The sequence below is a fragment of the Neofelis nebulosa genome, chromosome 8 (genome assembly GCF_028018385.1).
Source record: "Neofelis nebulosa isolate mNeoNeb1 chromosome 8, mNeoNeb1.pri, whole genome shotgun sequence".
Lineage (NCBI taxonomy): Eukaryota > Metazoa > Chordata > Mammalia > Carnivora > Felidae > Neofelis > Neofelis nebulosa.
In genome coordinates, this window is record NC_080789.1 from 109559331 (window position 1) to 109576224 (window position 16894).

Here is a 16894-nt window from a genome sequence, read left to right on the forward strand (position 1 = left end):
CCCCTATTATTATGGTATTATTATCAATCAGTTTCATGATGTTTGTTATTAATTGATCTATATATTTTGTATACCAAGTTGGGGGCATAAATATTTACAATTGTTAGATCTTCTTGGTGGGTAGATCACTTAATTAGGATATAATGACCTCTTCATCTCTTGTTACAGTATTTGTTTTAAAATCTAGTTTGTCTGATATAAGTATGGCTACTTGGGCTTTCTTTTGATGTCTAATAGCATGATTGTTAGTTCTCCATTCCCTTACTTTCTAACTGCAGATGTGTTTAGGTCTAAAATAAGTCTCTTGTAGACAGCAAATAGATGGGTCTTGTTTTCTTATTTATTCTGAAACTGTATGTCTTTTGATTGGAGCATTTAGTCCATTTATATTTAGAGTGGTTAATAAAAGATGTGAATTTAGTGACACTCTATTGGCTGTAGATTTGGTTTTTCTGATGATGTTCGCTGGTCCTTCCCAGTCTTAGTTGCTTTTGGTCTGTTTTGTTTTATCTTGTCTTTTCTACACTCAAAGAGTCTCCCTTAAACTTTCTTATAGGGCTAATTTAATGCTCATGAACTCCTTTAGTGTTTGTTTGTTTGCCTGTTTGTTTGTTTGTTTGTTTGTTTGTTTTGTCTGGGGAACGCTTTGTCTCTCCTATTTTGAATGACAGCCTTGCTGGATGAAGAATTCTTGGCTGAATATTTTTTCCTATATCCTGTTAGTCCTGTATGGACTGCCATGTTTCTGTGGACAGATTTTCTGTGAACATGATCTGTCTTCCCTTGTAGGTTATGGACTTTTTTTCCCCTGCTGCTTTCATAATTGTTTTCCTTTTCTGCATATATTTTTTTCATTTTGATTATGATATGCCTTCATGATGGTTGGTTTTTGTTGAATCTAATGAGAGTTCTTTGTGCTTCTTGGATTTTGATGTCTGTGTCATTCCCCAGATTGGGAAAGTTTTCTGGTATAATTTTCTCACAGAAGCCTTCTGCCCCTACTTCCCTACCAGAGCACCACCAGACACTGGACTCCAAATCTTCAGACTCTGTGCTCCACTGTTTATAGAATCCTGGTGGTATGGAAACCCTCTCCTTTCTCCCTGTCAACGGTTTGGGGGAACAGATTTCTTTTTAATTCCCTGCAAGTTTTTCACTCTTTCTCTCCCTTTCTCTTCAGCTACTTTCAGGGGGAGTGATCTTCTTGCACAATCTCTATGTGCTACATTCTCCCCCTTTCTCTTTCTCTCTCTGTCCCCTCTCTGCAAAAATGGCTCTCTAACCTTTGTGGCTTTTCTCTCCCCCAATTCACTTCTTTGCATTGTGTACCTGCCAAGGTCTGTGACCATTGTTATACAGATTGTAGTGTTAATCCTCAGATCAATTTCTTAGGTGTTCAAAATAGTTTGGTGCTGGTCTAGCTGTGTTTCAGGGAAAAGACAAGCTCAGCGTCTTCATACTGCTCTGCCATCTTAACCCCTCTAAAAAATATATTTGAAGAACAAATATTTTAATAAAATTATAAGAATAATAATGCTTTCATTAGCTTTAAATTATTTCAGCATCTACAAAGAAGTTAATTCTTCAAAGAAAGAGATATTTGCTAGGAAATGTTTCATAAATTTGTGATAAAATTAAGCTTTGTGGGTGAGTGGTTGGGTTAAATGGGTGGTGGGTATTAAGGAGGGCACTTGTTGTAACGAGATTCGGTGTTATATGTTAGTGATGAATCACTAAATTCCAGTCCTGAAATTAATATTGCGCTATATATTAAGTGGATTTAAATAAAAACTTGAAACAAAAAGAAATAAAAATAAATAAAATTAAATTAAGCTTTGAAATTGATTATACTTCCCCTGTCTTTAGTATAAATGAAAGCTGTTAACTGTGATTTGAACTTCAGAACACTAACTTCATTAGTAATGCAATTCTTTCTAATAGCAAGAATTCCAAGATTTATAGAATTTCTACTAATGATTATTGTTCCATCCCTAATTGCACTTTAGAGAAAGCTATAGAAGTTCCATTCCAGTATTGCCTGTCCAGTGCCACTTATTAGCAGGACTGGAGGTGTCTCACAATTTTGTGAGAAGCCAGAGTCATTGTTTTTACCACACCATCCTTATTGCATGTGCAATGAAGGGTTTTTTCTTTTCTGGATTAATTTTGGAGAATAAGCCTCTTTTGTTCATGGGGTTATATCATCTATGCCATATTCATTTGAGTTGTTATTAGATCCTACTTGTAAATGGTCAGATAATGGATCCTTTAAACTGGGTATAATATTCTTTATAGAGAGTTCTCAATTGTCCTATTACTATAATGGCTAGCCTTAGAGACTCCATTGACAAAATAAAATCACAGAAATTAGACTTAAGACTTAGAAATAAATATTCACATCTAATGTAAATTTCCATTAAATTCTAGCCTCGTGTACTTGTTAACTTACCTTTCCCCATAATATTTGCAGGGAGCTCTCAGGCCTAATCTCTAGGTTCAAAGTGTATAGGTTGTTCATGTATGCTGAAAGCCAATAAATAAATTTAACAAAAGGACCTGAGAAATCGCAATGAGATTTGCTTTGCTCCTACCTTCCATGGATTGATAATCTGGCTCTGCCAGCTTTAGGCATTCCTAGGTAATGTTCTTGGCAGGCATATCCTTTGCAGGTGTATCTTCACTGCAGAAGAATCCATGTCTCTTGGACAGCAGCAAAATACACACAGGTCTTTTACCTCCCCTTTGAAAAGATCTTACCAAATTTAGAGATTGAAAAGACTAATGACTCTTCACAAACCTCTTTCACAGGAAAAAAGGACCAAAAATTTCTCGTAAGCTCTCCTGCAAATGATCTACAGCCAAGAAAGCTTTTGTTAAAATGCTTTATACAGATTTTACAAAGATAAAAATCTTTTGATTGCAATTTTAGTTAAAAATAGTCCTAATATAAAGAAGCAAATTTAGTTTAAAAGGCAGGCCAATCTCTTGATATTCAAGCTGTAATGTAGTTCACAGAATTAAAAAACAACTGTTTGTCTTACAAATCTCTATAAAACCAGAAATGCAACTCTAGAAACAAGTCAAAGCCCACCTAACGACCAATTTCAAATCTCATCTATTTCTCTTAACCGTTTGTGGATATTATGAAGGATTAAGGTATTAAAACAATTATCCTGTACTTAAGAAAAACAAAGGTAAATTTTAAACTACAATTACCAAGAACTTAGGAAAAAAACAAAATTATTCTTTCTCTCCTTTGAAATGATAACTCTTATGTCTTTAAAATGTAAACATAGCCCACAATTGTCTGAAACTGAATAAATAAAAGGGACAAAGAGGTTTTTAAAAAATATAAAAACTGCTGGGGTGCCTGGGTGGCTCAGTCGGTTAAGCATCTCACTTCAGCTCAGGTCACGATCTCACAGTTTGTGAGTTTGAGCCCCGTATCAGGCTCCATGCTGACAGCTCAACTCGAAGCCTGCTTTGGATTCTGTGTCTCCCTCTCTCCCTGCTCATGCTCTGCCTCTCTCTCCTTCAAATATATATAAACACTAAAAAAAGTACACACACACACACACACACACACATACTGCTAAAATAGCTTTTATGTCCAGCTTCTAGCACCTTTCATAATAGACAGATATGTACCAAATCTCCACTTTAGAGAAAGTGTGGATACTTTCTTTGCCTTTGTGATGTTAATTTTCTTTTTTTTTTTTTTTGTTTTAGTTATATTTTCTTTTTTTTTTTTTTTTTTTTAAATTTTTTTTTTTTTCAACGTTTTTTATTTATTTTTGGGACAGAGAGAGACAGAGCATGAATGGGGGAGGGGCAGAGAGAGAGGGAGACACAGAATCGGAAACAGGCTCCAGGCTCCGAGCCATCAGCCCAGAGCCTGACGCGGGGCTCGAACTCACAGACCGCGAGATCGTGACCTGGCTGAAGTCGGACGCTTAACCGACTGCGCCACCCAGGCGCCCCGTGATGTTAATTTTCTAACTTCATTTTCTCTCTGACCTAAGAGCTAATCTGAAATATGTAGAATTAGAAGAATTTTAGGGAAAAGTATTTCACAAAAACAAGAAAAAAAGAGGGAGTTATTTGGAAATGGGCCTTTAATGCACTTTCCACAAATAGAACAAAAACTAGAAGACTGTTTGCATCTCAACTGTGTTGTGTGTCCATATATAAATGCATGATATTTTTTCCGCCACCAGATGGTATTGCTAAGATTCATTTGTAAAAGAGCTCTGTGTAGTGATTTGAAGGCAAATGTTTATAAGAATTGGGCATTACATAACTCTAAAAGATAGATGCTAACCAAAATATTTTTTCTTGTTCATGTGATCTTGGAAAATATTTGGTACTAAAGCTAATTTAAGGTTGTTGTTTTAAATAAAATTATCTTTAGTGTAATGCATTAAATGTAAGACTTATTTTACCTGTATTTAATGAAGGTCAAATGGGTTCTTTGTTGTAACTTTGTAAAAAATAAAAAGAATAAGTTTGACTTTGCCTAATGCCTCATGAAGTTTTGTGTATAGTATGAAAATGATAGCTAAAAATAGTAGATTGAATGGACGTAACTAGATTAAAATTTTGAGAGGCAACTTTTAGGTGGCTTCCAAAATATTTGATAACCTGAAATTTTGGAATTTTGCTGAATTAGATGATGAGTTGAGTTTGTTAAATATCCATATCATTTCCAAATAAGATAAAATAATGAAACATTACTAAACATAGGTTTGCCAACTTTTGTCTTATTACAGTGAAACTAAAGATAAGTAAGGATCTGTTAGTAATTAGCTGTGTGTTTTATTTTTAAAATAAACACTTTTTGAGAACAACAACAACAACCAATCAGTTAAATATTCAGGTGAACTTATTTTGAAAACATATTTCTTTTTACAATTATTTTGAAGCTTATTTATTCATTTTAAGAGAGAGAGCTGGGGAGGGAGAGAGAGAGCTGGGGAGGGAGAGAGAGAGAGAAAGAGAAGAGAGAATCCCAAGCAGGCTCCACACTGTCAGCATGGAACCTGATGCAGGGCTCAAAACCACAAAACACAAGATTGTTACCTGAGCCAAAACAAAGAGTTAGACACTCAACTGACTGAGCCACCCAGGCACGCCTTGAAAACATATTTCATTTCAATTTTCCATTTTGTATATTTCCTTTTTTTATTTTATTTTTTATTTTTTAAAATTTATGCCCAAATTAGTTAGCATATAGTGAAACAATGATTTCAGATTTCTTAATGCCCCTTACCCATTTTGCCCATCCCATCTACCACAACCCTCCAGCAACCCTGTTTGTTCTCCATATTTATGAGTCTCTTCTGTTTTGTCCCCACCCCCGTTTTTATATTATTTTTGTTTCCCTTCTCTTATGTTCATCTGTTTTTTCTCTTAAAGTCCTCATATAAGTGAAGTCATATGATTTTTGTCTTTCTCTGACTGATTTATTTCACTTAGCATAATACCCTCCAGTTCCACCCACGTAGTTGCAAATGGCAAGATTTTGTTCTTTTTGATTGCTGAGGAATACTCCATTGTATATATATACCACATCTTCTTTATCCATTCATCGATCGATGGACATTTGGGCTCTTTCCATACTTTGGCTATTGTTGATAGTGCTGCTATAAACATGGGGGGGGTGTGTCCCTTTGAAACAGCACACCGGTATCTCGTGGATAAATGCCTAGTAGTGCAAATGCTGGGTCGTAGGATAGTTCTATTTTTACTTTTTGAGGAACCTCCATACTGTTTTCCAGAGTGGCTGCACCAGCTTGCATTGCCACCAACAATGCAAAAGATATCCTCCTACTCCGCATCCTTGCTAACATCTGTTCTTATCTGAGTTGTTAATGTTAGCCATTCTGACAGGTGTAAGGTGGTATCTAATTGTGGTTTTGATTTGTATTTCCCTGATGATGAGTAATGTGGAGCATTTTTTCACGTCTCAGTTGGCCATCTGGATGTCTTCTTTGGAGAAGTGTCTATTCATGTCTTTCGCCCATTTCTTCATTGGATTATTTGTTTCTTTGGGTGTTGAGTTTGATAAGTTCTTTATAGATTTTGGATACTAACCCTTTATCTGACATGTCATTTGCAAATATCTTCTCCCATTCTGTCGATTGCCTTTTAGTTTTTCTGATGGTTTCCTTCACTGTGCCGAAGCTTTTTATTTTGATGAGGTCCCAATAGTTCATTTTTGCTTTTGTTCCCCTTGCCTCCTGAGACATGTTGAGTAAGAAGTTGCTGTGGCCAAGATCAAAGAGGTTTTTGCCTGCTTGCTCCTCCAGGATTTTGATGGTTTCCTGTCTTACATTGAGGTCTTTCATCCATTTTGAGTTTATTTTTGTGTCTGGTGTAAGAAAGTGATCCAGGTTCTTTTTCTGCATGTCACTGTCCAGTTTTCCCAGCACCACTTGCTGAAGAGACTGTCTTTATTCCATTGGATATTCTTTCCTGCTTTGGCAAAGATTAGTTGGCCATACGTTTGTGGGTCCATTTCTGGGTTCTCTATTCTGTTCCATTGATCTGAGTGTCTGTTCTTGTGCCAGTACCATACTGTCTTGATGATTATAGCTTTCTAGTATAGCTTGAAGTCTGGGATCGTGATGTCTCCTGCTTTGGTTATCTTTTTCAAGATTGCTTTGGCTATTCGGGGTCTTTTCTGGTTCCATACAAATTTTAGGATTATTTGTTCTAGCTCTGTGAAGAATGCTGGTATTACCTTGATAGGGATTGCATTGAATATGTAGATTGCTTTGGGTAGTATTGACATTTTAACAATATTTGTTCTTTCTATCCGGGAGCATGCAATCTTTTTCCATTTTTTGTGTCTTCTTCAATTTCTTTCATAAGCTTTCTATAATTTTCAGTGTGTAGATTTTTCACCTCTTTGGTTAGATTTATTCCTAGGTATTTTATGGGTTTTGGTGCAACTGTAAATGGGATTGATTCCTTGATTTCTCTTTCTGCCACTTAATTGTTGGTGTATAGGAATGCAACTGATTTCTGTGCATTGATTTTGTATCCTGCAACTTTGCTAAATTCATGAATCAATTCTAGCAGTTTTTTGGTGGAATCTTTTGGGTTTTCCATATAGAGTATCATGTCATCTGCAAAGAATGAAAGTTTGGCCTCCTCTTGGCCAATGTGGATGCTTTTTATTTCTTTGTGTTGTCTGATTGCAGAGGATAAGACTTCCGATACTATGTTGAATAACAGTGGTGAGAGTGAACATCCCTGTCTTGTTCCTGACCTTAGAAGGAAAGCTCTCAGTTTTTCTCCATTGAGGATGATATTAGCTTTGGGTTGTTCACATATGGCTTTTATGATCTCGAGGTATGATCCTTCTATCCCTACTTTCTTGAGAGTTTTTATCAAGAAAGGATGCTGTATTTTGTCAAATGCTTTCTCTGCATCTATTGAGAGGATCATATGGCTCTTGTCCTTACTTTTATTGATGTGATGAATCATGTTAATTGTTTTCCAGATATTGAACCAACCCTGCATCCCAGGTATAAACCCCACTTGGTCGTGGTGAATAATTTTTTTAAGGTGTTGTTGGATCCGGTTGGCTAGTATCTTGTTGAGGATTTTGCATCCATGTACATCAGGGAAATTGGTCTATAGTTGTCCTTTTTAGTGGGGTCTCTGTCTGGTTTTGGAATCAAGGTAATTCTGGCATCATAGAAAGAGTTTGGAAGTTTTCCTTCCATTTCTTTTTTTTTTTTTTTCTTTTTCTTTTCTTTTCTTTTTTTTTTTTTTTGGAACAGCTTCAAGAGAATATGTGTTAACCCTTCCTTAAATGTTTGGTAGAAATTCCCTGGAAAGTCATCTGGCCCCGGACTCTTGTTTTTTGACAGATTTTTTATTACTAAATTGATTTCCTTACTGGTTATGGGTCTGTTCAAATTTTCTTTTCCTTCCTGTTTCAGTTTTGGTAGTGGATATGTTTCTAGGAATTTGTCCGTTGCTTCCAGATTGGTCATTTTATTGGCATATAATTGCTCATAATATTCTCTTATTGTTTTTATTTCTGCTGTGTTGGTTGTGACCTCTCCTCTTTCATTCTTGATTTTATCTATTTGGGTCCTTTCCTTTTTGTTCTTGATGAAACTGGTTAGTGGTTTATCAATTTTGTTAATTCTTTCAAAGAACCAGCTTCTGGTTTCATTGTTCTGTTCTACTGTTTTGTTTGTTTGTTTGTTTTTGGTTTCTATAGCATTAATTTCTGCTCTAATATTTATTATTTCCTGTCTTTTTCTGGTTTTGGGTTTTATTTGCTGTTCTTTTTCCAGCTCCTTAAGGTGTAAGTTTATGTTGTGTACCTGAAATCTTTCTTCCTTCTTTAGGAAGGCCTGGATTGCTATATACTTTCCTCTTATGACTGCCTTTGCTGTGTCCCAGAGGTTTGGGGTTGTGGTGTTATCATTTTCATTGACTTCCATATACTTTTTAATTTCCTCTTTAACTGCTTAGTTAGGCCATTCATTCTTTAGTAGGATGTTCTTCAGTCTCCAAGTATTTGTTACCTTTCCAAATTTTTTCTTGGTGTTGATTTCGAGTTTCAGAGCATTGTGGTCTGAAAAGATGTACAGTATGATCTCGATCTTTTTGTACTTAGGGCTTGTCTGTGTCCCAGTATATGGTCTATTCTGGTGAACATTCCATGTGCACTGGAGAAGAATGTCTATTCTCCAGCTTTAAGGTGAAATGTTCTGAATATATATGTTAAGTTCATCTGGTCCTATGTGTCATTCAAAGCCATTGTTTCCTTGTTGATTTTTTGGTTAGATTTTCTGTCCATGGCTGTGAGTGGGGTGTTGAAGTTTCCTACTATTATGTTATTGCTATTTATGAATTTCTTTATGTTTGTGATTAATTGATTTATATATTTTTGTGGTTCCTCATTTGGCACATAAATGTTTATTATGGTTAGGTCTTCTTGGTCTATAGACCCCATGATTATGATATAATGCCCTTCTGCCTCTCTTGATACAGACTTTATTTTAAAGTCTAGATTGTCTGATATAAGTATGTCTACTCTGACTTTCTTTTTTTGACCATTAGCATGATAGATGGTTCTCCATTCCCTTATTTTCAATCCGGATGTGTCTTTAGGTCTAAAGTGGGTCTCTTGTAAACAGCATATAGATGGATCTTGTTTTCTTATCCATTCTGTTACCCTATGTCTTTTGATTGGAGCAATGAATCCATTGGCGTTTAGAGTGAGTACTGAAAGGTATGAATATTTTGCCATTATGATGCTTGTAGAGTTGAATTTCTGGTGGTGTTCTCTGGTCCTTTCTAATCTTTGTGGCTTTTGGTATATATATATATATATATATATATATATATACACCAATAATATATATCTAATATATATATTATTGGTGTATATATATATATATAAATATAAATATATATATAGGTATATATATGTAAATATATATATATATATATATATATATATATCAATCTTTTCTCCCCTCCGTGAGTCCCCCTTAGAATTTCTTGCAGGGCTGGTTTAGGGTCACAAACTACTTTAATTTTTGTTTATCTGGGAAACTTTTAATCTCTCCTTCTGTTTTGAATGACAGCCTTGCTAGATAGAGAATTCTTGGCTGCATATTTTTCTGAGTTAGCACATTGAATATGTCCTGCCACTCCTTTCTGGCCTGCCAAGTTTCTGTGGATAGGTCTGCTGCAAACCTGATCTGTCTTCCCTTGTAGGTTAGGGATCTTTTTTCCCTTGCTGCTTTCATGATTCTCTCCTTGCCTGAGTATTTTGTGAATTTGACTATGATCAGCCTTGTTGATGGTCAGTTTTTGTTGAATCTAATGGGGGTCCTTTGTGTCTCCTGGATTTTGATGTCTGTGTATTTCCCCAGGTTAGGAAAGTTTTCTGCTATGATTCACTCACGTAGGCCTTCTACCCTTATTTCTCTCTCTTCTTCTTCTGGGACCCCTGTGATTCTGATGTCCCATTTTAATGAGTCACTGGTTTCTCTAATTCTTAAATCATGTTCTTTTGCCTTAATCTCCCTCTTTTTTTCATCTTCTTTATTCTCTATAAGTTTGTCCTCTATATCACTGATTCTCTCTTCTACCTCACCCATCCTTGCCGCTGCAGCATCCATCTGTGATTGCAGCTCAGTTATAGCATTTTTAATTTCATTCTGACTAGTTTTTACTTCTTTTTTTCTCTGAAGAAAGGGATTCTAATATATTTTTGACTCCAGCTAGTATTTTTTTTATCATGATTCTAAATTCTGATTCAGACATCTTGCTTGTATCTGAGTTGGTTAAAACCCTGGCTGTCGTTTCTTCGTGCTCTTTCTTTAGGGGTGAATTCCTTTGTTTTGTCTTTTGGAATGGAGAAAAGGAATTAATGAGGCAGAAAAATTGAAATTTAAAAAATTTTAAATTAAAAAATATTAAAATTAAAAATTACACACACACACACACAAATTGAATTGATGATGCTAGATCCTGGTGTGTTTTGGTCTGCGTGTTGAAAGAGGTTTGACAGATTAGAGAAAGAAAAAAAGGTGGCGGGGGGAGAAAAGAAAGGAAATCATTTGAGAATTTGAAAAAATGAATACACTGAAGTAGAGTAAAATGAGGTGATGGGGGTAAAATAGAATTTGAAAAAAATATACACAAAAGTAAAGAATATAGTAGAAATAATTAAAGAAAAATATTTTTAATAAAAATTAAAAATAAATATGATTTTTTCATTTTCTGTATTTAAGACAAAGGAAAAGAAATGAAAAAGAGAAAAATGATAAAAAAAGAAAAAAAGATTGAAAATTTGAAAAAGTGAATACAGTATAGTAGACTAAAATAAAATGATGAAGTAAGAATTTGAAAAACAATACATAAAAGTGAAAAATAATGTAATAAAAATTAAATAAAAATATTTTTAAAAGTAATTGAATGTAAAAATGAAGTTTTTCTCTTTTTGTATTCAAGAAAAAGAAAAGAAATGAAAAAGAGAAAAAAAGTAAAACAAAGGAAAAAAAGGAAATTGTTTGAAAATTTGAAAATGTGAGTACACTCAAGTAGACTAAAATAAAGAGGAGCCAAGATGGCAGAATAGCATAGAAGGTTTTTGTGTGTCTCGCGTCCATGAAATCAACACTAAACCATCCTACACACCTAGAAAACTGATTGGAGGATTAATACAACAATCCACACAACCTGAACCACAAAATTCAGTAGGTACACGGCACAGAGAGTTGAACTTGGGAACGAGAAGCCATGAAATGTACAGAACCGCTTTTACAGGCGGAGAGAGGCAGAGACTGGGGGGTAGAAGAATATGGGGAAAACACCCCTCCCCAAAAGCAGCTAGAGAGAAAGTGGAAAATTGGAAATAGCCGCAGGGACTAAACTAAATAGGGAGAAAGAAGAAAGGAGAAAGGAGAAAGGAGAGGGTTTAAATTCCATTAAGAGTGTAAACAAGGAGACTGCAAAGGCTGCAACTCCACAGCTCGATACCTGGCGGTGCTCTGGTGGGAAGGGTGAATCCCCAGGATCAGAGTGTGGTCTGGGAGGTTCTTGGGCCCATGGGGAAAAGCAGTTCCACTGCTGTAAGGACATTTGGTAGAGACTGTTGAAGCCACCTGGTCTCAGCAGACTACAGAAGGCGGCCACATTCGTTGGTGCTGGGGCAAGGTCGTTAAGGGTGAAGGCTTGGTGCCAGATGTGTGTTGTGATTTTCCATAATCCCTGAAATCCTGCTGTTACACTGCCTGGCAAACTTTTTCTGGAGTGGGCTGACACCTGGCCACATTCTTGGGGCACCAGCAACAACAGAGTCCAGTGGGCATTCCTGGGTGCAGCCGGTATCAGGACATTGCTCATTTAGCCACTGATCAGTGAGACCCTCCTGCAGAGTGGCGGAATGTGTCAAAGTCACAGTCCTTTGGAAATAAGAGGCAGGGAAAAACTTGGGAAAAAACTGAGAGAAAACTTGGGAGAGAGGTACTTCCTGGGACCTGGTCATGGAGAGTGAAAAAGTGGGGAGTGGAGGAGAGCTGAAGACAGAGGACAGGTGCGTGATGGCTGATCCGGGAGAACAGATGGGTAGCTGGGTGGTGCCATTTTCACTGCTCCTGCGCATGCGCATATGCACCTAGGAACGCTGCAACAACCCACCCCAGTAGGCTGGCAGCGCCATCTAGTGGAGATCAGAGCCCCGCCCAACTGGGCCAACTTCGCTGATCAAGAATACAAGCCTCACAGCCAGATTAATTTATGGACTATAAAGAGCTACATAAACTGACTGCTAGGGGAAAACAAAGCAATTTCAGTCCTACTTCAATCTGTTAACAGGTTCATCTATTCAATTTTTTTTTCTTTCTTTTTTCTCTTTTGCAATTCTTTTTTTCTGGAATACAGAAAAAGAGAAAAATTCATTTTTATTTTCAATTTTTATTAAAAATATCTTTCTTTAATTTTTATTACTATATTTTTTACTTTTGTGTAAATTTTTTCAAATTCTACTTTACTTCCACCATTTTATTTAGTACACTTCAGTGTACTCACCTTTTCAATTTTCCATTTTGGATGACTTATCACAAACTAAAGGTGGAAGGGTAGTATCGTCTTTATCATTTTCATTCCATTTTAAATGGGATAATAAAGGATTTGCCAGCAATTAGTGTAAATCCTTTTCCATTACAGTGTTTCCACTATTTGTAAGGGCAACACACATAGAAACAGGCCTAAGGAAGCAGATATCACATAAACACCAGAAGTAATTATTCAGCAGGAAAGCTGAAGTAAATGGACTATTTTAGTTTTGTTTTGTCTTCCTTGTTGTTCCTTAAGGTTTGTGTCATCAGCAGTAGTAAATGAAATGAAATGAATTTAGATTGGGAATTGAAATAGATTGGGAATTGCAGGACAGCTATTGTTTACACACTGTGACTCACAACAATATTTACTTTTAAAAAAAGAGATAATGTGGGGCACCTGGGTGGCTTAAATGGTTAAGCATCTGACTCTTGATCTTGGCTCAGTCATAATTTTACATTTCGTGAGTTCAAGCCTTGCAATAGGCTTCTTGCTGAAGGCACAGAGCCTGCTTGGGATTCTCTCTTCTTCTCTCTCTGCCCCTCCCTTGCTTGTGTTTTCTCTCTTTCTCAAAATTAAATGCATGAATTTAAAAGAAAATAAAAATAAAACATAAAAACAGAGATAACACCATCCTGAATTAAATATAGTTTGCAAAAAAAAAAAAGTGTCTTCCAAAATTATAAATTCTACTGATTGGGGGGAAATTAATGTAAGGCAGAAAAAATTAATCTGATTAGAAGATGAGAATTTTAAGCCCTGCGTTGTGGAGCATTTAACAACAGTTACAGGGGAAATTAAAAGATACTTACATATCATAATATTCTTAATATGAAATCTCTGTCACTTGAGCAAGATAAATGTGGGTGTTTAAATGGTAAAATGGATCTTAACATTAAGGAAGTTGTTTTGAGATTAGAAGAAAATTAAATTTGTTATTGTATTTAAAACTTACCTACTATTTTATTTTTTCCATTTAATATTTGAATATTCTTCTGTATTCACTATCTGTAAATAAGCCCTGATGCCTATATAAACATCTATTGGGATAGTGTATGATAAATGCTCACTCAATGATAGATAGGACCTAGAACTTAAGAAAATAGGCTTTTCTTCCTCCCCAAAGGACCTTTTTATATGAAGAATTTTCACATATTTTCACATATCTAATCTGTACCCGCCACAATAAGGCATAAATGGCCCCCTTACTGTGAAGCTGATAAACACTGGAGAGAGCTCTGCATCAGGTTCAAGGGTGTACACCTCTAACCACAAGAAGTAACTTTGAGTCTCAATGTCATTCTGTCATATACTGAACCATAGGGCATACAGCCCTACCTTGCAGTCAGGTGGACTTAGGTTTGCATCTTAGCTCTGCATTTACCAGTTCTCAACAAGCAAACCTTGGTTTTTCTCTTCTGCAAAATGGGGACAATAGTACATATCTCAAGGAGTTGTAGTAAAAATTAAATAAATAATGGATAAAATACTTAAGATAATTGTTAACACATGACTAGTCTATCTTAATTCATACTGGCTGTGAAACGAGGTAATTTGGCAAATACTATATTTGGTTTTGTCTAATAATAACTATTTTTCCAAAACCTTAAGAACTATTCTGTGAGAAAATTGTCTCACAGATTATTCCTGTATCACATTTCTGTATATTTATTTATTTATTTATTTATTTTTAATGTTTAAGTATTTTTGAGAGAGACAGAGACCAAATGCGAGTGTGTTTGGGGCAGAGAGAGAGAGAGACACAGAATCTGAAGCAGGTTCTGGGCTCCAAGCTGTCAGCACAGAGCCCGACATGGGGCTCGAACTCACAAGCTATGAGATCATGACCTGGGCCAGAGTCAGATGCTCAACAGACTGAGCCACCCAGGCACCCCATATTTCTGTATTTTTGAATTGTTCCAGCCAACCCTGCAAGCTGTCAGGCAGTGACTACAAATTATCTCCTCAAACTCAGCTCTATATAAGAAATTGGTGAGACATCGAACGTTGTGCTAAAGACAGTAAAATTTTATGTGAGTCATGTATACCTCACCTTTAGATTAGGTTTTGTTTCTCTAAAGTTCTCCAGTTAGTATGCAATTATCTCATGGAGCCAAAAATAATGAATCATGAAACACTGGCTTATTACATGCTTTTAAGATTTCTTTTTATCATAGCGTGTAATCAAAATTACCTTAAGACTCAGGAGATTGTAGTTTTATGAAAGCAAGAAAATCCTAAAAGAAAAGCATTAATAAGATAATGTAGGCTATAGGCCAAATGGAGGACATGGGACAGACAAAGGGGAAAGACCCATAGAAGAGAAAGGTATAAAAAGGAAGGAATTGGAATGCCAAATAATAACCATCTCATTCCATTTACACTAGAAAAAAACCTGAATTAAATATGATAGGAAAGAAGAGTTAAGTTTTGATTATGTGTATAAGAGAAAGAAAGAAAGAACATGCAAGAGAGAAAGAAGAGAAGAAGAGGAAAAGAAAGGAAGGAGAGAAAGAGAAAAGCTTTTCTACATATCTCACTCACATATCTCATGACATACTGTAATGCTGCTAATATTAAACTGGGTAAAGATAACACAGGATTGGATAGAATTATCCTTAACACTTTTCTCATATTTGCTTTATCTCACCTTGCTTCTCCTAGGATTACATTATGAGTCAGCAGGAGAAAAAACAATGTTATCCCAAATGGATAGATCTGAAGGTGACTTTATGCTGTTGAAGCTAGAATTGAATCAGGATTGTGTGCCATTATTTGGAGCAGTGCTTTTAAGTTTCAGATAAAGAACAGGTCTTGAACAACTTATATCTTTCAGTGGGAGTAGTTATAGTTTATTTTTTTAAATAAGGTATTAGGCCAATACATTTTCTATTATAGATAATCATGTTTTGTTCCCTGAATTATTCTAGAAGATAAACCAGCTTGCACCTTGAGAATGACATGGTGAAATATATATGTTGTCACTGGATTTGATTATTAAAATGTTTTTTTGCTCTTCCTGCAGGCAGGCTGTTTGTGACTAATTCTGTGTAAGTGGGAGACCTGTGGCTTGATTCTAGCAAGGTTGCAGAAGCAGACTGCAGTAGCATGATGTTGATTCTATTTTCTGGGTTGTGCTTTGAATAGATTTTTATCTGTAGAGCATTTATTAGGCAGACAAGTTTTTGGTGATCTTCTTCCACTGCTCAAATTCTTGCCTCTAGCTATCTTTTAAAGATTCTACAAATCTTTTGCCTCTGGGCTCTTCATGCTTGTTTGTGGCTTTCAGAAAGTTTTCCTTCTGATAAAGTGCTTTTTCTGAAAATTGATGATAGTAAATTATTAGGTAATGGCACCAAGTGAAAAAGTTCTTGATGAGGTGACAGTTACATCAAATAAGCAACAGGAAGCTAATTGCTTGCATCTTTAAAAATACCCCATTCTCTCATACATTACTACTCATGACTTACCTAGTTTTGTGTTTCTGCTGTTCTTTTGAATCAAAATTAAATTTCTTCCTTATACTTAAAAGTAGTGAAAAAGCAGCAGCTTTAAAATAATCTCTCCAATGTGTCTCTGCTTATATGTTTAAGGAACCACAATGCTAGTTTCTGTTTATTTCTCTGGCTTCTTTCTTATTCCCTTTGTGTCGTGTCCCTATTTCCTGGCCTAAGAAGGTTGCTCTTAGCTTCCTTTGGTTTTTATATCCTCTCTATTGGCCTCTTATTCTTACTTTCTTTTTTTTTTTCTCTTTCATATTTTTTAGTGTCATTTACAAGTGTTCTTAACTTATGTTAATTAAACTGATGAATTGTAACTATAAATTTTATTTTACCTCTTCTTGCTCTTTTAGTTTACTATCTTAGATCAATAATTCAATCTGTATTTTATCTGTTTGTTTATTTTGCATTTTGCATTTACTTGGATGGAACTCTTATACTACAATGGCAATTACTGAAAATTTTTAGTATGATTTGGAGAAATAAAGATGTGCAAATATAGCTTCCAAACACAGTTAATAACACAACCAACTTTATAGAGATTTTCAGGAAAGTAGTATCATTTTCACTAGAAGTTCTTAAGGAATTAATGAATAAAATAAGATCATGTGCATTGTGTACATTTACATGCACAGTTGATAACTAAATATATGTAGATAGCATACCTGCGTTTTAATTAACCATTTTAATAAATAGCAATTCATTCCTAGATGTCCATTTTACCTTTTGTATAAGTTACATTTTTACTATTAGAAATTATATTAATGTAATTTTCTTCTTGAATGTTTATAAGC